Below are 22032 nucleotides of genomic sequence, written 5' to 3'. Positions count from 1 at the left end.
TGTACAGTGTAAATTTAAATCTACAGTAAAAAATCATAGCTTGCATTTTAATATTTATAGAGTAAACGATAGCTTTTGCAAGGTTTTATTTGATGTACTTTAAAACAGATATACATATTATCGTTTGAAAGGAAGCTTCACAGGTAACAAATCCCGTACAGTAAGATCATTATTTACTTTTCGTAAACATATCACATTTTACGCCCTAAAACAGTGAAAATAATTTAACAAACCAGTTATATCAAAATGCGAATTCTTATTATGTTTTTTTAAATATAAGAGCAATACGATTCAGTCACTAATTACGATTGCGATACATTTACCAAATGGATTTACTGGTAGTAGGACCTCTTGTGAGTCCGCGCGGGTAGGTACCACCACCTTGCCTATTTCTGCCGTGAAGCAGTAATGCGTTTCGGTTTGAAGGGTGGGGCCGTTGTTACTATACTTGAGATCTTAGAACTTATATCTCAAGTTGAGTGGCGCATTAACGTTGTAGATGTCTATGGACTCTAGTAACCACTTAACACCAGGTGGGCTGTGAGCTCGTCCAGTCATCTAAGCAATAAAAAAAAAAGCAAAAATTCAACACAAGCCTCTTAGGAGAACCGTATTAAAAATTTCCAGTAAATCCGAGACCTGGAGTGTGCGCCCTGTTTGCCCTCTTGATTCACATACAAATACTACATCGCATCGCGCATCTGTGGCTTTGTGAGCATGTCTATTGAATTGAGCCTTTTGTAATCTGTCAGACGATTCGAACATCTGCCTTAAGATCCTTCATAAATTCTTGAGCCAAATTTGTTTTGCAAATCGTGGCAAATTTCATTGATCACGAAAACATTATTAAGTACTGGAGCAAAATATATTTTATTATTTCCATGATTTGACCTCATAGATCGAAATAGCCATGAAAAAATTCTAATAAGTGCATTACTATATCTAGGGTCGGCAGACTAAAGCACATAAGTCAAAATTTTCAATTTATTTTTTATTACATCATCGGTTTACATTTTGCTCAACACACAATCTGACTAAAGCACATAAATCAAACTCAAGTATTTCATGGCGTATTCAAGCGGCGTTCTGTATCAACCCTATCAAATCCTAATATAATCAAACGAACTAAAAAACATAACTGGACTTATGTTCTAAGGAACACCATAAGTACAAAGTTATTAACGTAAGAAGTTTGACTTATGTTATAAAGAACATCAAAATGTAACATTTCTTTAGAGAAAGTGGTTACTTAAAAATATTTATAACGTAAACAATACTTCGGTAAGTGGTTTTAATTTACTAATGTTGTCGATTGTGCACAGTAGTAGCTTAAGTATTTTAATTATTTAAGATGAATATTCAAAGAGGCAAGAAATTAGTTAAAATGACGTTATCTACTCATCTGGAAAGCAATGAAGGTATATTTTCACATACCTTCTAAATTATGATTTGCAAATTACGTAATTATATCAATATTATATCATTATAAATAGATAATTGTCTTGTCCTTTTTTAGAAAATGTAAGTCAACAGTCGATTTTGAACACAGAGAACCTAGTAGTAGACGATCCTATACCGTCAACATCATCAGGTCAAGTCAGTAGTTTAACATACTATTCTGTACTTGACTTCTCTAGTGATGATTTTGTACGAGATCCATGTTATGAATTACCGAGACTTCCAATCACATCAAGTTCAAGTACTTGTGATGAAATTTCAATGAATCCTAATGTGTCTCCAAAAAAGAGTATGCGTACTATAAAAAGAGAAAAAATAAAACGTAACTTAGGACAGGCATACAAAACTTTAAAAGGAAAATGTATATCAGATCGCACTATGAAAAAAAAAAATTGAGAAAAAACAAAAAAAAAAGGCTGCTGAGTTTGTTTCGCCGGTTCTTCTCAAGACTGTGGCTTTTTTTGGAGCCGGTGGTAGAGTTTACATTGTTATTTATATTTTGACATTCAACAAGTGTGTTATACTGACATCTTAGTTCAAATAAATGATTTTGAATTTGAAAGAGTTACCTGTTTGCAGAATGAAATGTAAAGAACGTATACCATTAGCTGATAGGCATGCCATATTTACAGAATATTGGCAAATGGGGTCATATGTAAAAAGATCTGCATACTTGGCGTCTTTAATGGAAATTCAAGATAAATCTAAGCAAAGAATACGAGCTATTGAACCTGAAAAGCAAAAGCTTAGAATGAAGACATAAAAATACTTTTTTACTGTGCATGGTAAACGTGAACCTGTCTGCCGAGGACGTTTAATGAAACCGTTAGATGAAAGTGTAAATTTTATAAAGACAGTTGCTATGAAAAGGAGATCATCCATAGGAGGTTCTCAAACTGATGATATAATATCTATACAGCCATTACCCATATCCATCGAGAAAAAAAATGATTTAATTTCGCTGCTCCCTTTAATACTAGATATTTTCCATGAATTTTACATAAGTCTTCCCACGTTGGAAACTTTACGAAATACTGATCCAGATATTTTAGAACTCGATGAAGAAGAAGAATTTTAATTAAACATTGAGTTGTTATTTATATTTATGACTTATATTATTAGAATATATATCTTAATTGTTGATCTTTTTCACTTAACTCATACTATTATTGTGTTCCTTATAACTTAAGTCATCTAATTATTAAATAATCACATTTACATTAAAATATTTAATTTTAATAATAAGTTAGTGTTATAGACTTATATAATTCAAATAAACATTATTAAGTTTGTTAATGTATAAGGTTCTAAATAGTTTTTTTTAATTCCTGTAAAGTCGAGTTTTTTGACTTATGTGCTTTAGTCTGCTGACCCTAGATATATATTTATACAAGCCAATTTCTTTGACTCTGAAACAATACTGTACTTCGAGACTAAAGGCTACACTTACAATTTCAACGGATAATGATGTATGTTACTTAGCAAAGTAGTATTAAATTTTCTAAATATTAATTTAACCAGTATGGTCTATGTCTTTTTATTGCAAACATCAATGATAACTTTCCATTAATATAAAGAAAAGTTCTTGAGTATAAATTTTTTCTAATTGAGTTTATTTAAAATACTGTTTTCATATTATTTTTCTTTATTCTATTTTTTATATTTATCAAAATGAAGAATTGCGTTATTATCGCTAAATTTTATTCCACGTGTATGTTCTGGTAATTTTGGTAGTGAATTAATAACACTAGGTTTTATATCTGGACATTTTATTGGGTCGTCAAGAAAATTGAAGCCAGCACAGCCTGAATTTCCTCGTGCACAACTTCCAATCAATGAACGTTACTTCTAACATTCCACGACCAATAACTGAATAGTAGTTTTTCCCGTTTTTCTTCCATTTTTAATGTTGGATTGAATCCAAAAATCATCTATTATATTTATTTATATTTCTGTAATCAATGTAAAGGACATATTATTGTCTCCGAATACTGAAGTTATAATTTTTTTCGGTTAACTCGCGGTATCCATTTTGCCAAAACTAATTTGTGCCCATGATCTCAGGTAAAGCTTATAAAAATAAGTTTATCTCAGCTAAACGATCTATTGCTACTCTTCATCTTTCTAAAATCGAAATTTCGAGGTCTTTGTCATCTTCTTCTGTAATGATAGTCTACTGAATATTTAAAAACAGTCGTTCACAAGCGTTTTTAGGCACAGCCTATATCACTACGCTTAAATCACTAACTAACCTAACTCTTTACACAAATAATTTATTACTTAAGAATGTTTCGAAATCAATTTCAAATTCCCCCAAAACAGGTTGTATCGATATGCGGTTCTAAAAACGTTTTGATTCATAATTTTCATTCAGTATTCTCAAAAAAATTATGGTATTTCCCCTTATTGTTCGCTATTTTTAAATGAAACGTATCAGAATATGGCCTTATCTCAAGATGCATAAACCACTGCTATTATAGAAACCTAAGTGTTTAAAAGCTGCCTTGTGTGACGGGTATAAAGCATTGGAAACGAACCCTCAGACACAGCCCACTGAGTTTCTCGCCTATTTTCTCCGTGGGGTCGCGTTTCTGATCCGGTGGTAGATTCTGCGAAGCACGGCTCTTGCTAAGGTTCGTGTTAGCAACGTCGTCAGGTTTGAGCCCCGTAAGCTCACCTACTAGTTAAGGTTACGCTTATGTAGCCTCTCAAGGCTATCAGCTTAGGTAGGAAAAAAAAAGCATTGGAAATATAAAATTGCATTGGACAATGTTTTTAATTCAAATAACCGAACAGCTAAATTCTTATTTACGTAACTGTAATAATAACGTTACATTAGCTTCGAATTACAAAAATAAGTCAGCGTTATTTTAGCCTGTACAAAAACAAATTCGATGTGTAACGAGAGAAGCAGTTTTTACAAGTGGTGACGTCAGCTTGTTGGTAGGTGACCGCGTTTTCGTGTCAGTGTCTCGTAACTCTTGATTAATTGTAAAGACTCTTTGACATTGTACCTATTACATTTGGTTACTAAATAAAATTAAGAATTAGGTATACCAAAGTATGCATGTAATTTTTAATTGAGCGGACATAAAGTCTCAACATCAATAGTAAGGTTTTACTAATACTTTAATAAGGAATGTTTTGTTGATCATTTATTTTTTGTTGGTTCGCAGAACCTAATTGGTTTTTAAACCATTTTCGAAGTAATCACGATTTAGGAATGGAGTGATAGGTTTTTTCTTGACAGTTACAAAAAAAAACGTCATGAATAAGAATTATTAGACCAATGAATAACTCTTTTAGTAGTGGCGTATACTGTATGAATGGGAATTTCCACTACTGGACTTAGATTACGAGGTGTCAAGACGGACGGACAAGCTTGAGGTCCAACTGCTCAGTCAGCTTCTTCGCGATTAATATAAAACACGTTTTCGCCATATATATTTGTACTAAAATCCCAACTGCCGGACATTTGACGGTCTGTGGCGGGTAGCCATCATACAACGCAGGATAATTGACAGATGCCTGAATCTCGCTTACGACATTTTCAAGATAAAGCCCATATATACAAGTTCCGAACAACAACGTTTGGACCGTCGGTCTACCGAGCAATATCATCCGCTCGGTGGAAGATCTCCCCTTTGTCGTATACCTAAAGGTATATTTATCCTTTTTCGACGATCCCACTGGATCAACAAAGAAAATATTTTTACCAAAAAAAATATTGTCGCACAATATGCCGCCGAACTAATAAAGCACTACTTACAGTTACTACATAAAGTGGATATAAGTAAATACTTTAACCTTATGTATTTCATTGGATCTTTCCTGGTATTGGAAATTACTAATTCCACGAATTGATCAATTCGGCATCATAAGAAATACTGAATTGTAACGAACATCGCAATTTATTATGATTCTGATATCATATTATTTTCTTTAAAAAATACACATTAAAAGATGAAAATAAAACGAAACCTTAATATAATTTAAGTGCCGTTAAAATTATTTAAGCCCGGCGTACTCCCAAATACTTATTGCACAGTGCCTCTATGGGTGTATTATGATGGTTGTAATTGCTTGATGGTTATTTTTTTTTTATTAGCTCACGGGGCTCAAACCTGACGATGTTGCTAACACGAACCCTAGCAAGAGTCGTGCTTCGCAGAATCTACCACCGGATCGGAAACGCGACCCACTGAGAAGATCCGGCGAGAAACTCAGTGGGCTGTGTCTGAGAGTTAATTTACTCGTCGAGCCCTTCGTCGCAAGCGACGGGTTCGACGAGAACGGTGACCGGTGCTTGAAGTACCTAAAAGCACCGTTAGTGGATCAGGAGGATCCGAGATGACGTGTTTAGGGCGACGTCGACTGCTTTCCATTCTGTCCGCAGGATCGGGAATGTAGTTGCCGGCGGCCACGATGAGAGGGTTCTCGTGTCGTGCCGCTTTATCGAAGTGGCGCATGGACGCCGACTGCAGATACTTACTGATGGACTCTAAGTCCAGGTCGTCATGGAGGTCGACGTTCCTGACGAACCACGGGGCTCCGACGGCTATCCTGCAAAAACGGGATTGAATAATTTGAAAGGATTTTAAGTGTATGCGGGCCGCGTGAGCGAACACTACACTTGCATAGGTCATGACGGGGCGTATGCAAGTTTTGTAGAGTGTCACCTTATTTCTAAGGGACATTTTACTTCGCCTACATATCATCGGGTAGTGATGGTTATATGTACATACATAAGGCGATCATTTGTTAGGGCGAGCGCGGATCCGCTCAAACATGGCATTCATAGAACATTGCCACATCCTCAACGGTATGTTTTGTTTTATTTACATGCTGTTTGTTTTTATCTCTCTTATTGTTTTCGTGTAACTTTATTTCTTAACATTACGTGCCGATATTGTGGCGAGGCCGCGATTTATATTCTCGATTAGAATTACGTTTCTCAAGCCCTCTGCTCGTTCGAAAACTGGTTCCGTACATACTATTACGACGTCCGTCAAATAACTCTACAGTGATTGGAACAATCCTTTTTTGGTTGATGTATATCCAAAATTGAAGTAACTTGTATGGTGCCGACGGGTTTCCTTGGTGGACATATCTCAGCAGAGTAATACACGAGCGTTGTATGCCTTGCGTAGTAAAATGCCAACAAATCATTGAAACGACTATCCATTAGCTAACTTAGTCTTAAAGATACCTGAATATGCATACGAGGTCGAAATACCAATGTCTTTGGGAAGAATACGTGAACTACAAACGAGATATTCTTCTAGATAGACATTATATTAGAAGGAAACTTATATAATGAGGTACCGAATATGCTACTAAAATCTTGTTTATTACAGATCAAGGACGCTTATAACTTTTCGCACGACGCGATATGCGACGTGACATTCATGTTAAATTAACATCAATACATTAATGGTGTGATCCAAACGGGAAAATCTACCTAGATAGGGCCTAATATTGGAAGCAAGTGTATAATGCATATTATAAGGTTAATAATACTGTAGAAATATGAACAGGTCTATTGAAGTGCGGACAGCGTCGATACTCGACGAAGTCGTCCACCTTGGCAGTCAGGTTAAGGTATTCACATGTAGTTGCACTACCACGGCCTACAACAGCCTATTTTGTGTTTTAATTAAACATGAATTCAATAATAAAACAGTTATTATTTATAAACGATCATTGTTTACTGTATTTTATTAGGTTTCACAAGTCGCAGCCAAGATTAAAACTACGGTAAACTGTTTAATAACGTGGTTATATCTGTAAATCCAAATGTGCACATATATTATTATTCCCAATGGACTTCGAAAACTGGCTTCGAGGGCTGAATCGATTTCGATAGCCGGTGATCTTAGTAGCGATCATGGCTAGCAATAATGACGGAACTTGGTTGATTTTTTTGAACGTTTAGAATACTTATAGGTTTCGTGGTCACGGAAAAGTAAGATTATTTACTACATTATACAATTAGGTAACATGTCAGACAACAAAAACAACCAGTAACGATGATACACATTTTTCCATATATACATTTTATTGTTTTTCTAAAAATAAAACACTTATTTTTATTCGCCTGGTATCATTTATTTAGTGACGCCATATTTAAATTTTGTATAATTCATGTTTATGTAACTCGCGCAATTTCATCGACACCTTACATGTTAAAATTCGTCGGGCCGCTTAGTCGACACGCTTGCTAAAGAAAACGTGGAGAGGCCTTTGAAATTATTAAATGCAAAACTGTTGATGTCTCGAATTGGAATTGTACAGTTTGACAAAAATGTTATAACGTCCGTCTGTCCGACGGCCGTCTGGTGTAGTGGTAAGTGACATGGTCACTACACAAGGGAGTCGCGGGATCGAATCCCGCCAAGGGAAGATATTTGTATGATAAATATAAATGTCTTTTCCAGGGTTATGGATGTATATTAAATATGTGTATGTGTATAATAAAAAATCTTACATTTATTTCCGTTATCTGGTACCTGTAACACAAGCTCTTTACGAACTTATCACGGGACCAGTTAACGTGGCGTGATTGTTAGTAAATATTTATTTATTTATTTATAAGTATTTAGCTATATTTACTACAAAGCTATTTGACATAAATCAGTAGACGATATAGACACTATATCGTGAATGTGGCTTTTTTCCCCTATTGGCTAGTAGCCTAAGGGGTTACTCCAACTACGCGCAGACGGAAAGATGAGCCCACGGGTTCAATCTGAAGGAATTTGCTAACACTAGCTCGAGCACGAGCAGTGTTTCGTAAAATCGACCACCGGATCGGGATTGCGACTCACTAAGAAAATACGGCGAGAAACTCAGTGGTATGTGCCTATGGATAACATTAAATCCAAGTCTCAATTGCAATGTAATAACAGTTACAAGTTATTTTTTCCACAGTCCAATATGTAGCCGCATAATGTTAACAAAGTTTATTTATCCTGTAAAATGCAGGTACACATGTCCTTGTAAAACGTTTTTTCTTTGACAGTTATTTGCATTTCTGATATTTTTCTCGCCCGCTGTGTTCTGTACACGCGTCGTGTACACATGCGTAACTCTCAAAGAAGGTAAAGCTTTAATACTATTAATACCTACTGTTTTAACAAAACTGCTTACTACTTTGTTAATTAATTTCTTTCTTTGTATATTTAATGGGTATCGAAGCTCGTGTACTTGGAAACATGAATGCGTCTGCCGACCTTCAGAACTGAGGTCGATTTTACAATTGAATAACAGCAACCCCACTCTTCATACCGGAACGCATGACTGCTTTGCAGCAAAAAAGAGCAGGGCATTGATAATTATCAGTGTAGTCTCACAATACATCCTACCATTAACCAACAAGCATTTCTCTTTAAATTACAATTAACAACAAGAAGACCTAATTTAGGAAATTAATAAAAGGAATTTTAGCGATAATAATCCACTTTAGAGAATCGTGATCTCTTATTACTTTTGTAACACGAAACTGAGTCAAAATTTTACGTTTTATGGCACTAGTATATACTAAAATGTAAATAGTAGCACTAAGTAGGCAGCGGCTTGGCTCTGCTCGCCTAGCATTGCTGAAGTCCATGGGCGACGGTAACCACCCACCGTCAGATGGGCCGTATGCTCGTCTGCCTGCAAGGGCAATAAAAAAACATTTAGTACTTATACTGTAATAGTATTCGTACTTAAATATGTACTCTACAAAGATTGACACGAAAGATCTCTGTGTGTGTTTATCTAAATTTTTCAACCACGAAACTTGAGGTTATTCCACTCGGCGGATGCGCACGCGTGTTACGTTACGCATTGTGTATTTAGTTCTTAACTCGGTTCGTGTTCACGCTAAACATTTCCTATTTAGCATACGTAACGTGCATGTGACAAATGCACAACAAACGCTCTCTCCCTTTGCACAGATTTAAGCGTAACTGCTGGGGAAATTTACTGCTACAGATTTGTTCGCCTGAAATTGAATAGACAGACACGTCCATACACACCAAAATCTGAAGAATGATTTAGCTACGTGAAAACTTAGACTTTTAACCAGTTGTATATTTAAGGCAGGTTTTATGGCTTTATCTCTCAAACAAGCACGGCTTTATGGCACGGATAAAATCGATACATGTATAATATCTTTTAAACCTATTTTTTTATTGCTTAGATGGGTGGACGAGCTTCATAGCCCACCTGGTGTTAAGTGGTTAGTGGAGCCCATAGACATCTACAACGTAAATGCGCCACCCACCTTGAGATATAAGTTCTAAGATATCAGTATTGTTACAACGGCTGCCACACCCTTCAAACCGAAACGCATTATTGCTTCACGGCAGAAATAGACAGGGTGGTGGTACCTACCGGCGCTGACGGTACCTACCCGCGCGGACAAAGTAATAACCAATAAAAAGTATAAGTATGTATGGTAGCCTCCGTTTCTTAAAGTAAAGGAAATCCTAGTCAAGGCCGGATGACGATTTAGGACTTATTCCCGGTTATTAATTCAAGTTGTCTATAATACATTCCGATAACTTTTTTTATGAATGAGGGATTACTGGTAGCCCAAACGCCTTTCCAGTTTCACCAAGACAGGTAAAACTCCGATAACCGCTTAGCACCGCGTGGTCCATAATATCAGTCATCTATTTACGTAGACGTATGCCGTATAGGAAAAAATTGCGGCCTGCTAGTCAGACAGGTAGTCCAGTAGTACTAAAATACGTTGATGATACTATCACAAATAATAGGCATAGCGATACGATCGTGCCATTGGCAATATCCGCGGCCGAGTTTAATCACTTTAATTCCAATAAAACTAAAGATCGGCCATCGTTTGCAAAGTTCTTAATAACAAAATTTATATTTACTAGTATCAATATGCTCGAATAGATAATACAACATTGAATAAATTCCCAAAGCAAGTACCAAACTTGAATTAAAGCCGTCAAGAGCCAAGGCTTCTTTTCAATTGAATTACAATGAAACGATTTAAATGTGTAGTATCGTAAGTATTCTGAGATCTACAATGAATGAATGACGTAACCGCAAAATGTCAGACTCGTTCATAACAGACATCGACCAACATCGACGCACTGCGCGTTCACTCTTATTCACCTTTCAAGACCGAACTATGACATTTTAATTAAAAAAACGAACATATTATTAAAATTTATCACTTTAAATTTTCGAAATTTATTTCAGTTTGTAATTGAGCGTCATAAGTTTTGGTTGTTTTTTTTTATTGCCCTTGTAGGCAGACAAGCTTACGGCCCACCTGATGGTGAGTGGTTACCGTCACCCATGAACTTCAGCAATGCCAGGGGCAGAGCCAAGCCGCTGCCTACCGCCTAATACTCTCCACAAGCCTCTTTTAAAGAAGGACATGTCATAGCGATCAGGAAACACCGTGGAGGGTAGCTCATTCCATAGCCGGATAGTACGTGGCAAATAATAATAATGGCAATAAACTGACCATTTATTTGTGAATTTAGGTCGCGTTTGGTATTTATTAAATTTAAATAAGTTCGTTGTTTTCTGATAGAGCTTTTTCTAGTTACAGAAGCGTTTTAAATTACCTTGAAATATCCGTAACAGTAGAAACGATATAATCTAACGTAAACTCTAATCATGAAGAACATCATGATCAGATGATATCTTCTGCTGCGTTTGTGCAGTAAAGAACTTAACATGTACTAACGAAGACAACCATCGCAGCGAACCCGCCAGTTTCATACCAGTTTAATTTGCATTCGATTGTACATTCTGACTCGGTTTCTCCCGCTGGGACTGACTCACGCTAACCGTCTTTTTATCCGTCACATATATTATTAAAACGACTTCGGACTTTATTAAATTCCGAGTTCTGAGAACTGCGAAACTTTCCGTCCGCTAATATTTACGGCCGCGCGACGTTACGACTTTTTCGTTTACGCAAGAATCACGAGGAAATGTCAATTTTTCCACAACTCACGCATCAGAAAGTTTCGTTGGTTTCGTCACTTGACAACTGTCAACTGAACACTTTGTATGGAGATACAATGCATTTGATATTCGTCGTCAACCATTGTCATGGTAGGAACTAGTTTAGGGATGATCGGCAAATTTATTAATAAAAAAATAACAGAAAATTATATTAAGAGCTGTATGCATTATGCATTATCTTTGCTTTAGCCTTTTAAAACAAAACATTTTAAAGAAGACGATTTCTTTCGTTAAAACATTATAACAACATTTTTATTTATTGTAACCTTGTTTTGCTATCTCATGACCAAAATACGCGCTATATTTTCCAATTCCATTTTAGTCGCGTTGGTTTTTTCCGACCATTTGGCTATTCTCTATTCTATTCTCTATTCTATTTGGCTCATCCAAAATTTATATAACAAGCTATTTGACATTGCAGTCTTTTAACGGTAATCTAATTTAATAGTAGTACTTAAAGCAAACTGATTAATCAATAATTTTAATACAAAGTCGACAGATAGGTAAGAGGATTACAAAATATTACATTCCATATTTGAAAAGCATCTCTGTTATGACTTATGACATTAATCTCATGTACAATTTTGATGTTGCGCTTTAGTATGCCATCTGTGCTACCTGTTGTATACATAGACAAGACGATCGGCGCTTGGCAACCCTGCACGTGGTGTAGACGACACCTGCACCGGCTGCGAAGCGCTTACGACACGGCTCGGAAGTGTGTAAACGCGAGCTAACACCCACTTATAATTTATCATCGACCTTCCCTATCTGTTGTCAGTAAATCATTTATTTTGCTGTAAGGAAGTGCGTTCGAGTTTCTATCGAGATGTTACGTCAAGGAGTAATAGTTGAGTTTTAATATTCGCTACATTCGTGCTGACTATAAGATTATAATGAACGTAATAGTCACTATTTAAAAAAAAAAATGAAAAATTAATTAATGACACATCAAAAATGTATTAATTACTTCTAATATTAATTAAATTCCGCGACTCAAATAAGATACGGCATTGTACTTACTTGCCCACAGCAGACTGTCAATGATAACATAATTTAATTTCCAAAAGGTAATAAATTTCAAATTTTTTTATAGTTTCAATTTTTTTAAAACATCTTTCAACTCAATATAATTTTCAAGGCATACCTACACCATTACAAATTGAAAGTTTCTTCAATCTAAAACAACGGAACCTTATCGTTGCGAAGCTTTTCTTGGTGTGCAATGATTGGTTCCCACGACGTGCAGGCTCTTAGTAACGTTACACTATCTTGCACTTCCAGAACAAATCCAGGTTAGTCTTAAATTATAAATACCTGACGGATTATTATTATTATTTTAGAAAGAGAGGCGACTCTATGGCTTTTATTTGTACTCATTGAGATACAAAAAATAATCCTATAGCAAAATATGAGCGTGCTCTTTCTCCTACGTGTTTTCTGGAATATAAGGTACAGATTGTATTCTAGCCCATGATAAAACTTAACTAAAATAAATTATAGACTCGAGCAGACAAGTAACAATAAAGCAAATTAATAAAACGTAGTAAACTAGATTTTAGTTTAAGTAGCTGTTAATTCCACAATAAAAAGGAACATAGTTTATCGAACTACCGTTTAATTAAAGATAGTGATAGAATGAACCTACTCAGTTACATCGATTGATTATGGGTTTACTGGTCGATGTTTGATTGGACTTTGGTTTGTTGATACCAAACTCGCTAGGACAAACCGAAGATTACCTGATAATTTAATCGAAATCAGTTCTACTGTTTGATAGTCCTTAGGGATCATAAACACCTTACATAAAACTAATAAACACCACAGGTTCTGTCGACATAAATGCTGAGAATATTTAAATGGAATACTTATTAATTGGAACTCATGCATATATACATAATAATTTAAATAAAACTTTTTATAACTGTTTTAACTATTCTCGGACTAAAGGTGCAGTATATGTGTTTTATATTTAAAAAAATTGTGCGTTTCATCTAATGTTTAGCGATAAGGAACGCGATATGTTGGCTTGCTAATTAATAATAAACATTTATTGCCGTACTAATGATAAGTACCGCACTTAGAGGATATTACTGTATGTTTATGTTTTTCAAAAATAATTTATTGCAGCTTTCACAATATAGCACGTGTTAGATAAATTCGTATAACATTACCAAGTCTGGCGTCAGAACTTCACGCGGCGTAAACAATTACGATTTACGTGTGGCGCTTACGACGCACTCAACATTGAGGTCGACCACATCAAGCTTATAATACCTATTCCATGTGAACTAGTAGTTTCTCATTACACACTAGTGCTTCTAGCAGCTGGGCATGTTACCGCACGCTGAGCTGTACTTTCTAATCTACGAGCCCTTGTAAACATCTCTGCGCTACTATATCGCCTTATTAGTGCTCGCTGACAACAATTACGCGGTGAAAGTGTTTTGAAAGACTGTCTCATGTCGATCTTTTTGGTGAAATAACTAGTTTTTTTTGTCTACCTATCTGCCGGTAATTGCCGATATTCTGGCTTCACCTTGACTGGCGGGCGAGCTCATGGGGCTTAAGCTGCTCTCAGACTACGCTATAATATAATAGCATATAGTATATAGGTCATAGCACAACAATATCGCACACCATACATTTTTATGGACACGTTCACACTTTGCTATATATTATTGGCTAAGTATAGGTTGCTATACTATATGGCACTATAGTATAGCGTAGTATGAAAGCAGCTTTAGCCTGAAAGGGTTTGCTAACCTAGGCAAGAGCAGTGCTTCGCTGAACTGCTATTATTATAGTAATGCGTTTCGGTGTGAAGGGTGGGGTAGCCGTTGTAACTATACTGAGACCTTAGAACTTATATCTCGAGTTGGGTGGCGCATTTACGTTGTAGATGTCTATGGGCTCCACTAACCACTTAACACCAGGGGGGCTATGAGCACGTCCATCCCTCTAAGAAAAAAAAACTATCACCGGATCGAAATCTAACTACATATTCTTATTTACTATCATCATTTTACACGGCTTCAGGAACTTGTAAATAATTTTTAAAACGCAGTTAAATAAGATTCCATATTAAGGAATAAGCGTGAGGTGGAAGCGAGTAATAATCATAAGTTTACGTTGCGTGTGTCCTACGATGGGTAATTATTTTTCTAGTTGCTTATACAATAATTCCGAGACGTTTAACTGCTGCGATAGTATAGTGGAAGTTAATTGGAATTCGAGGTGCGCTATATCGGCACTCATAATCCCGGTGATTGCTTGTACAGAGATAGGGATGAGGTGGGCGGATCGAGTCCGGAACGGGACCCGCATTCCACCGCATCTGGATACGTGACTGATTCCGATGAGTTGGTTAACATCGCTCTTTTTGATACGCTTTTATTAGCTTCAGACGTATGTATGTTAGTACGTAACGGAATTTTTTAACATGATTTTGACCCCCTTCAAAATGTCGGATTAACTCGAAATTTGGCATACTTATTAAGGACCGATGACAATTCATTATTAAAAAATAATAATTGAGAAAGTTGAAATTCAATTAAAAAATGAAAAATAAATAATAGTTTAAAAAAAACTAAAAAATAAAATTTTATAGAAAATCCAACTAAAAATAGAAAATAAATTTTAATAAATTTGAATTAAAAACAGTTTAAGAATAAATATTTTATTGTAAAAAAAAAGCGTGGGGTGCATGGTATCAGTAGTTATAAATATTTTATGAACAGATATGAGTAGAAATGTTATTTTGATAATATGTATCCTGAAAAGCTCCAATCGTTATTACGTTTCCAAAGTATACTGTGCGATAAAAAAAAAATTACTCTTAGTATACAACGGAATGCTCATAATTTCATGTAATACGTTGTTTTTTTTACTTCTTAATATTGTTTAGATTTAATCCAGGAACAGGTTTAACTGCACTTAATCAACATTCTACAACATTAACTATTTACGACCTCTGTATGGCGCAAGCCGAGATTTGCATATTTAAGAAACCATTAATTTTACGATTGCACCCGAACGTAATTTGCGTTGTGTATAAATAAATATTAGAATTTATTTGAGATGAAAAAAAAAACATTACCATTTTATTGGGAACTGAGAAACGTTGAGTGTACGAGTACGCAATGGTTTCTGATATTAAAATGTGATTAGTTTCGTCATACGCTGTATTATCATATAGTTACGTAACGCCACACACATAACTGTCCACGATACGTATGTACATTCATATAATATTAACATAAACAAATTTATTTGTAGTTTTGTCGAATCTTGATCTCTTCTAAGTTATAGTTTGGTTGGTTTATTTAAATAAAATTAATGTTCGTTACGTGGAGTTTTGAGAAGATTAAAATCCGTTTTCTTTAATTAGATAATGTTCTATGAAAGATTACAGTCGAAATAATTATCTTTTGAAAACCGAACCGCTTGCAATGGTCCCAGAATGCGGTTTTGTTCAAACGAAGCTACAGACAGTTTATCATTTGCCAAGTATCGAGAGTTATGAATTTACATGTTTACGACTATCCGCCGTTGGTGGTCCGATGCGATTTGTCCAGTCAAATGGTGACCATTTGACAACTGGTTAACCGAACACCATTAACCAAAGGAGACTGTTGTTAATCTTTAATACCGACGGTCACTCTAGCACTGAATGTAATTTAGCATCGATTTATAACGAACTGTGCTCACTAAGTTATCTTTCCGTAAGAATCCTTCGAAACATAATAGGATGGCGTGTTTTATTGCCACACGAATAGAACTGGTAGCGCAAACATTAAATACGGGATTAAAATTCCATTTAGAGTTTAGTCCGCATACGATAGCCACAGAGTCATTTTTAATTCAACCCACGTTATAGCGATGACAAACAAATGGTCATTGCTTTTATGGTAAGCAGTCACGTATTTGAAAATTATGTAAAAAAAAAAAAACCAAATTCTTCGATATCCTCGTACGATTCGTGTTTAATAATTAAGATTAGAATACGTTCTAAATTATAGTTATGTACTTGTGTAGCTTCGGGTGAGCGATAAAGCGAGTAGGGTATTACGCTAGGCGAAGTCGCAGGTCGTCTTACATCAAAGGTGCACTTTCGATATGCGCTAGTGAAAGGAGCATCTTCGCCGCAGGTGCATGTCTTGCAATACCATTACCCTCACCTCAAACCTAATAGACGTAACCTGTCATTCTAAAACAAGTCATTTTGTTTGTAAAAAACGTGCTTTGAAATATTCAAACCTGTAAACTTTTGCAGTTCAGTGCTATGTTATGTTATTTAAAATATTAGAACAGTGGTTTCGTTGGGATATTGAAGAATGGATGAATATTAAAAAAAAAAATCCACGTCTGCGCAAGCCCGCTCCGACGGCAGACCTATGAGAAGTCAGAATCGTTATTTTGGATTTCTGCTCCAAAAGTGTACCTGAATGTAATGTTCACTTTTTTAATTAAATTACAAAAAATTTACTATACCAGCATGGCTTGCTTATATTATGTTCCACCCATAAAAAAGGTGTTTACTGGATATTTGAGAATGACAGATAATAATGAACAGTTTTCATAATTTTAAAATGCTGAAATGACCGAGGTAGTGATGGATCATTTAGGGTCTAAATATTTGCTGTCTTAAATCGTTACTCAGGAACAAAAAGGTTTCCACCTTTTTGTTGTATGTTTGTTTGAATTAAACGCAAACAGTGTCTTTCTTTTCCAAAGTAATTCTATCAAACACTAAAATAGTATAATACATTAAAGGATAATAATATCGTAATGAAAGAACATTTTAAATATTGAGTTATAACTTTTAAATTTAAAAATCCCCTGCTTACCAATAATATATTTTTTAATGTTACTGGCAAAATGAATGTAGGTTTTGCAGGAATGTACTAAGTAACACGTTTTTGTATTGGACTATTTATTCTTCTCCAGGGGAACACTGCGGCTTAAAATAGCCGCGCTATGAGGAAGCATTTAGTGGTATGCTTACACAACTCAAGTGGGAATCAAGATTCACTAAACATTATGGAAATAAATATGGGACTCATGTTTGCTTGGCATTTTTAGATCATAATATTTAAACGAAACATTTTCCTTCAAGTGCGTGATAAAGTTTGTAATTTGTACAGCACCTATGAATGATCTTGAATTATTTCAAGCTCTTTCACTAAGCATTATATTTTAACCGAACTCATGATTTACGAATGTATTTATTTACATTTTTTTATTTTTATTTATTGCTTATATGGGTGGACGAGCTCACAGCCCACCTTATGTACTTCAAGACAAGGGCTCTGTCACAATATCATATTATATCTCAGCCATCGTTGTGGTTTCGCGTGTACAAGCGCAAAACAATTGCGTCGGCAAAACTATTCAAAGTTCGTGCTCGTTGTCTCTCATTACAAAGAAAGTTTATTATTGCCTGTTGTTTCATTAGTGCCATTCTGTTATTACTATTTCAGAGGTGCAACCCGGTGCAATATGGTAAATTATCATAGACGAATGCGGCTGCCATAACGGGAAGCGAAATGGCGCGAATTACAACGTCCGCGTTTGTTTCTACTTTCTTGTGGCGTATTCTTGAAGTACACTGTACTTATGCTGACGTGAATTGACATGGCTTGCGTTGAAATTGACTTTCAAGAGAATACAAAGTACAAAATGCACGGTGTATATTTTGCCTGTATGTATTTAATAATAATAAGTGATGACCCAAAATTACAGATCTCTCAAATTTTAATATACTATATTCAGTTATGGATAAAAAATTTGTTTGTTTGTTTGTTTTTTTTATAATTAACATTTTTGTTAAGGTAGAAAAAATAGAGGTTTCAATTTTTTTTATTCATAACTCGCCAAAAGCTACTTATACAAAAAAAAAACGGTTGATAAACAGATCACAAAAATATACTGAATTGTTTTGTCTTTGTCTATTTATATACAGTTTCTTATATTGTACAACATATTTACATATAAAACCATATAGTTGATTAGTGGCAAAGCTACTATGCCAAGGTTTTTTTTTCGCTTTCCAGGTGCAACGGATGCACACCAATTACAATTGTTTTAAAGTTTTGAACCATAGTTTTGAAAGACGTTATGTTATTGTTTAAAATAACGAAACACGTCTCATTTTCTTTCGGGATTAAAATTCTCTTTGTTACACTGCGGAGAAGTTCGACCATAAACTATCTATTTATCTACAAAAAATAACGTCGACCCGTTTGTTTCACGATTTGTTGTGCTCAAGAAATCGTCATACAAGCTTTCGCATTAACAATAGTTACACTACATGACCATAATCACTTATATAACCAGGTTTCCCATTCTCGTCAGTTATTCGTCCATGTTCCAAAACAAATTTTACTTTAATAACAAACGATAATATAATGTTAATAGTTAATAAATTCATGTTTTCGAGAGATAACGTGACATCTGAGCGCGACTAATTCTTGAAAGCTGTTGGTTTCTTCTAATGAATTATGCAAGTTAATTTTCAAACTAATCATTCATCGGTGTTCTAATAACATTTCAATTAAACGTCACCATAATTATTATTATTATCATAGAATACTTAATATGTAACTTTAATTTCCTATTCATTGACATTGTCAAGCATGGTTTACAAATTTTCAGAAAAATTTGCTTGTAACCTTATTACATAATAAATTTATAGAACGCTCATTAGTACACTATAGTAAATTCTGCATGTCTTTATGTTGCTTAGTGCTTACCGGAGCCCATAGAAATCAATGGCGTAAATGCCACCTTAAGACACGAGTTCTAAGACTCAGTTTTACAGAGCAACGTCTTCCCCGCTCTTCAAACCAAAACGCGTTACTGCTTCACGGTAGAAATAGGCAGGGTGGTGGTACCTGTGCGGCCTCACAAGGACGTCTATCACCACTAATTATATTTTTAATTATATTACCTGCACATTATGCGGATTTGTTTATTATTACACGATGTTATTCCTTCTTCATCATATTCGTGAACATTACTTAAGTACCTATTTCATTAGTATTAGTATTGGCACCTACCTGCGGGATTCGAACACCAGCATAATCGCATCGCTCGATACGAATACACCGGGCGTCTTAGCCTTTAGTTCACAACGACTTAGACGACCACGACATATAAAATATTACCTAAACATAATTTTAAATAATACGATTTAGGGAATGACCAAATTGATTCAAATACATGTATGTATTCTTGTATTTTTAATACCTTAACAAAATAACACGATTCATGTTTAATAATATGCTTTAATTCAATGCCATTAAGGTAATTGAAGGCGTCGTAGCTAGCTATTAAAAACTGTCTAGGTAATTATTTAAAAGATAATATGCAAACATAATTACCGAGATACGTAAATGCAAACAGATTGACTAAACTAAATATTATATCTCCGGTTAATAAACGTTAGCGATCTGGCGCTATCTAAAGTGTACACGGCCAATTATCAAGTCTATTTTACGTGAATTCTTATAGATTTAGAAAGTTGTTTATGTTTTTTACTCTAGGTATTCGGTATGTAGGCTACGAAATTTGTTATTGTGATGTGAAAATAAACACTCTCGTAAATAGGTAGCATTTGAAACTTAAAGGATTTAAATGGTACCCACTAGGCTGTGATTTACTATGACCATTCAAGTCAAACCACTATTTGGCATATCTTACTTACTTCAATGTAATTATTCTTCATATCGCCCTAAATTATTATTCAGGTCATCTAGTTTAAGGTGGTTCCAAAAGGTTACAGATATCTTAACTTGACCCACCTTCACGTATGAGGAAGAGGTGGCTTGCGACAAGTGATACCAGTATACGTAAGCAATGTGGAATATATGAACGAGAATAAATGAGAATAGTACTATGGTCAGTTGATATGAAAGCGGTAACAATAGATCGAGGAGTCCTGAATTCTATGCTCTTTTATGTTGGTACGACCACCACCCCGTCTCTATTAGCGGGTAAAAGTCAACAGAACACTCCCCACCCTTATTTACGTTATGAAATAATAATAAAAACTAGTGTATTTTGAAAGTCTAGTGGTCCCATAGAAATCGAAATTCGACTATAATTATTAATTTAAATAATAAGTTTGAAAATTATTAAGGTTCTATTGTCAAAAACGAAATTCGACTATAATTATTAATTTAAATTATAAGTTTGAAAATTATTAAAGTTCTATTTTTCAAAAAACGTTACTTCTTCACTCTCATATTTCGCTAAGGCTACACTATAGGCAAATAATGTTAAATACCAACAATATTAATCTATTCTCGATAAGACCACAGACTATAGTAATAATCAAAAGAGTATATATACGTGTGTGCGTCAAATACATGGTAGCGTGTGTAATGTTTTATTTATTGATTTAATATATTTTTATGCATAATTTAAAAAAAATATAAGCATTCTGCACTCCTACTCTATATTCTCTATAAGTGTGGAAAATTTCATACTCCTCCGTCCGCGCAATTTTCGTAAAAAGGTGTACAAAGTTTTTGATTCACGTATTAATATATAGATAACCGGATATACTCATACATGTACGTGGTAGTTGAAAACCAATTTACGACAGTATTAAAACATTGTGATTTTAAACAATATCAACACTCGATGTGATATCGGTATCTGTCTCGTTGTAATTAAGTCTGCAGTTGTGTACAGTATGCCAACGTGTGATCGGTCCACATTCACGTCCCACGACAACTCTAGTTTACATCAGACCAGTAATTGGGCGAGAAATAGCGACCGGTCGTCGGCCCTTTGTAAACAAATGACGCAACAGAACCGATCTAAAAATATAAAATGTTGGCAATGCGATCTGAAAATCTCGCGTGTGGTCTTCGACTAATCGCTGTCTGCAGTCACGTATACACACACGCTCTTACGATGAGATGTGGTCACGGGTGCGAACTCCGCAATATAATGGATATCCCGTTTTATAAATACTGCCCTATAAACTGTAAATGTTGAAATTAGATCTAATTTCATTACTGGTGGTAGGACCTCTTGTGAGTTCGCACGGGTAGGTACCACCATCCTGACTATTTCTGCCGTGAAGCAGTAATGCGTTTCGGTTTGAAGGGTGGAGTAGTCGTTGTAACTATACTGAGATCTTAGAACTTATATCTAAAGTTGGATGGCGCATTTACGTTGTAGATTTATATGGGCTCCAGTAAACATTTAAGACCAGGTAGGCTGTGAGCTCGTCCACCTATCTAAGCAATAAAAAAAGACATTGTTTTTGTGAATTATTAGCTTGGAGAAAACATTAAATTTTAACAAAACTAATTGGCGACTTGACTCTACGTAGCTACTTTCAATACGATAGGATATTGAAAATACCTAGAAAATTACCCGAGAAATCTACTTTCCTGCGTCAACATTAATATCTAGTTTTGATGGATAAGTATGGAAAGTATGTGATTGCAGTTGCAAAATGCCACGTACACGGTCCGCAATCTGAGCCCGGGTACTTGCGCTGTCTGCTGTTACTAATGCGTCTAGAATTACTGGTCGTTAGCAAAACCTCGCTATTTC

At 35.1% G+C, this 22032-nt stretch overlaps 1 protein-coding gene and 1 non-coding gene across 3 annotated transcripts in view; both read left to right on the top strand.

Moving 5' to 3' along the window:
* The window catches only part of LOC101739889 (uncharacterized), a 145584-nt gene that overhangs the window by 75663 nt on the left and 47889 nt on the right, over nucleotides 1-22032 (top strand). The window lies entirely within an intron of this gene.
* On the top strand, nucleotides 16663-16786 carry Mir3236 (microRNA mir-3236). The gene has a single exon (NR_107522.1). It is a non-coding gene; the product is annotated as a microRNA mir-3236 (primary transcript).

Source organism: Bombyx mori, chromosome 3, assembly GCF_030269925.1.
Source record: "Bombyx mori chromosome 3, ASM3026992v2".
In the NCBI taxonomy this organism is placed as follows: Eukaryota; Metazoa; Arthropoda; class Insecta; order Lepidoptera; family Bombycidae; genus Bombyx; species Bombyx mori.
This window is presented reverse-complemented; position numbering and strand designations above follow the sequence as displayed.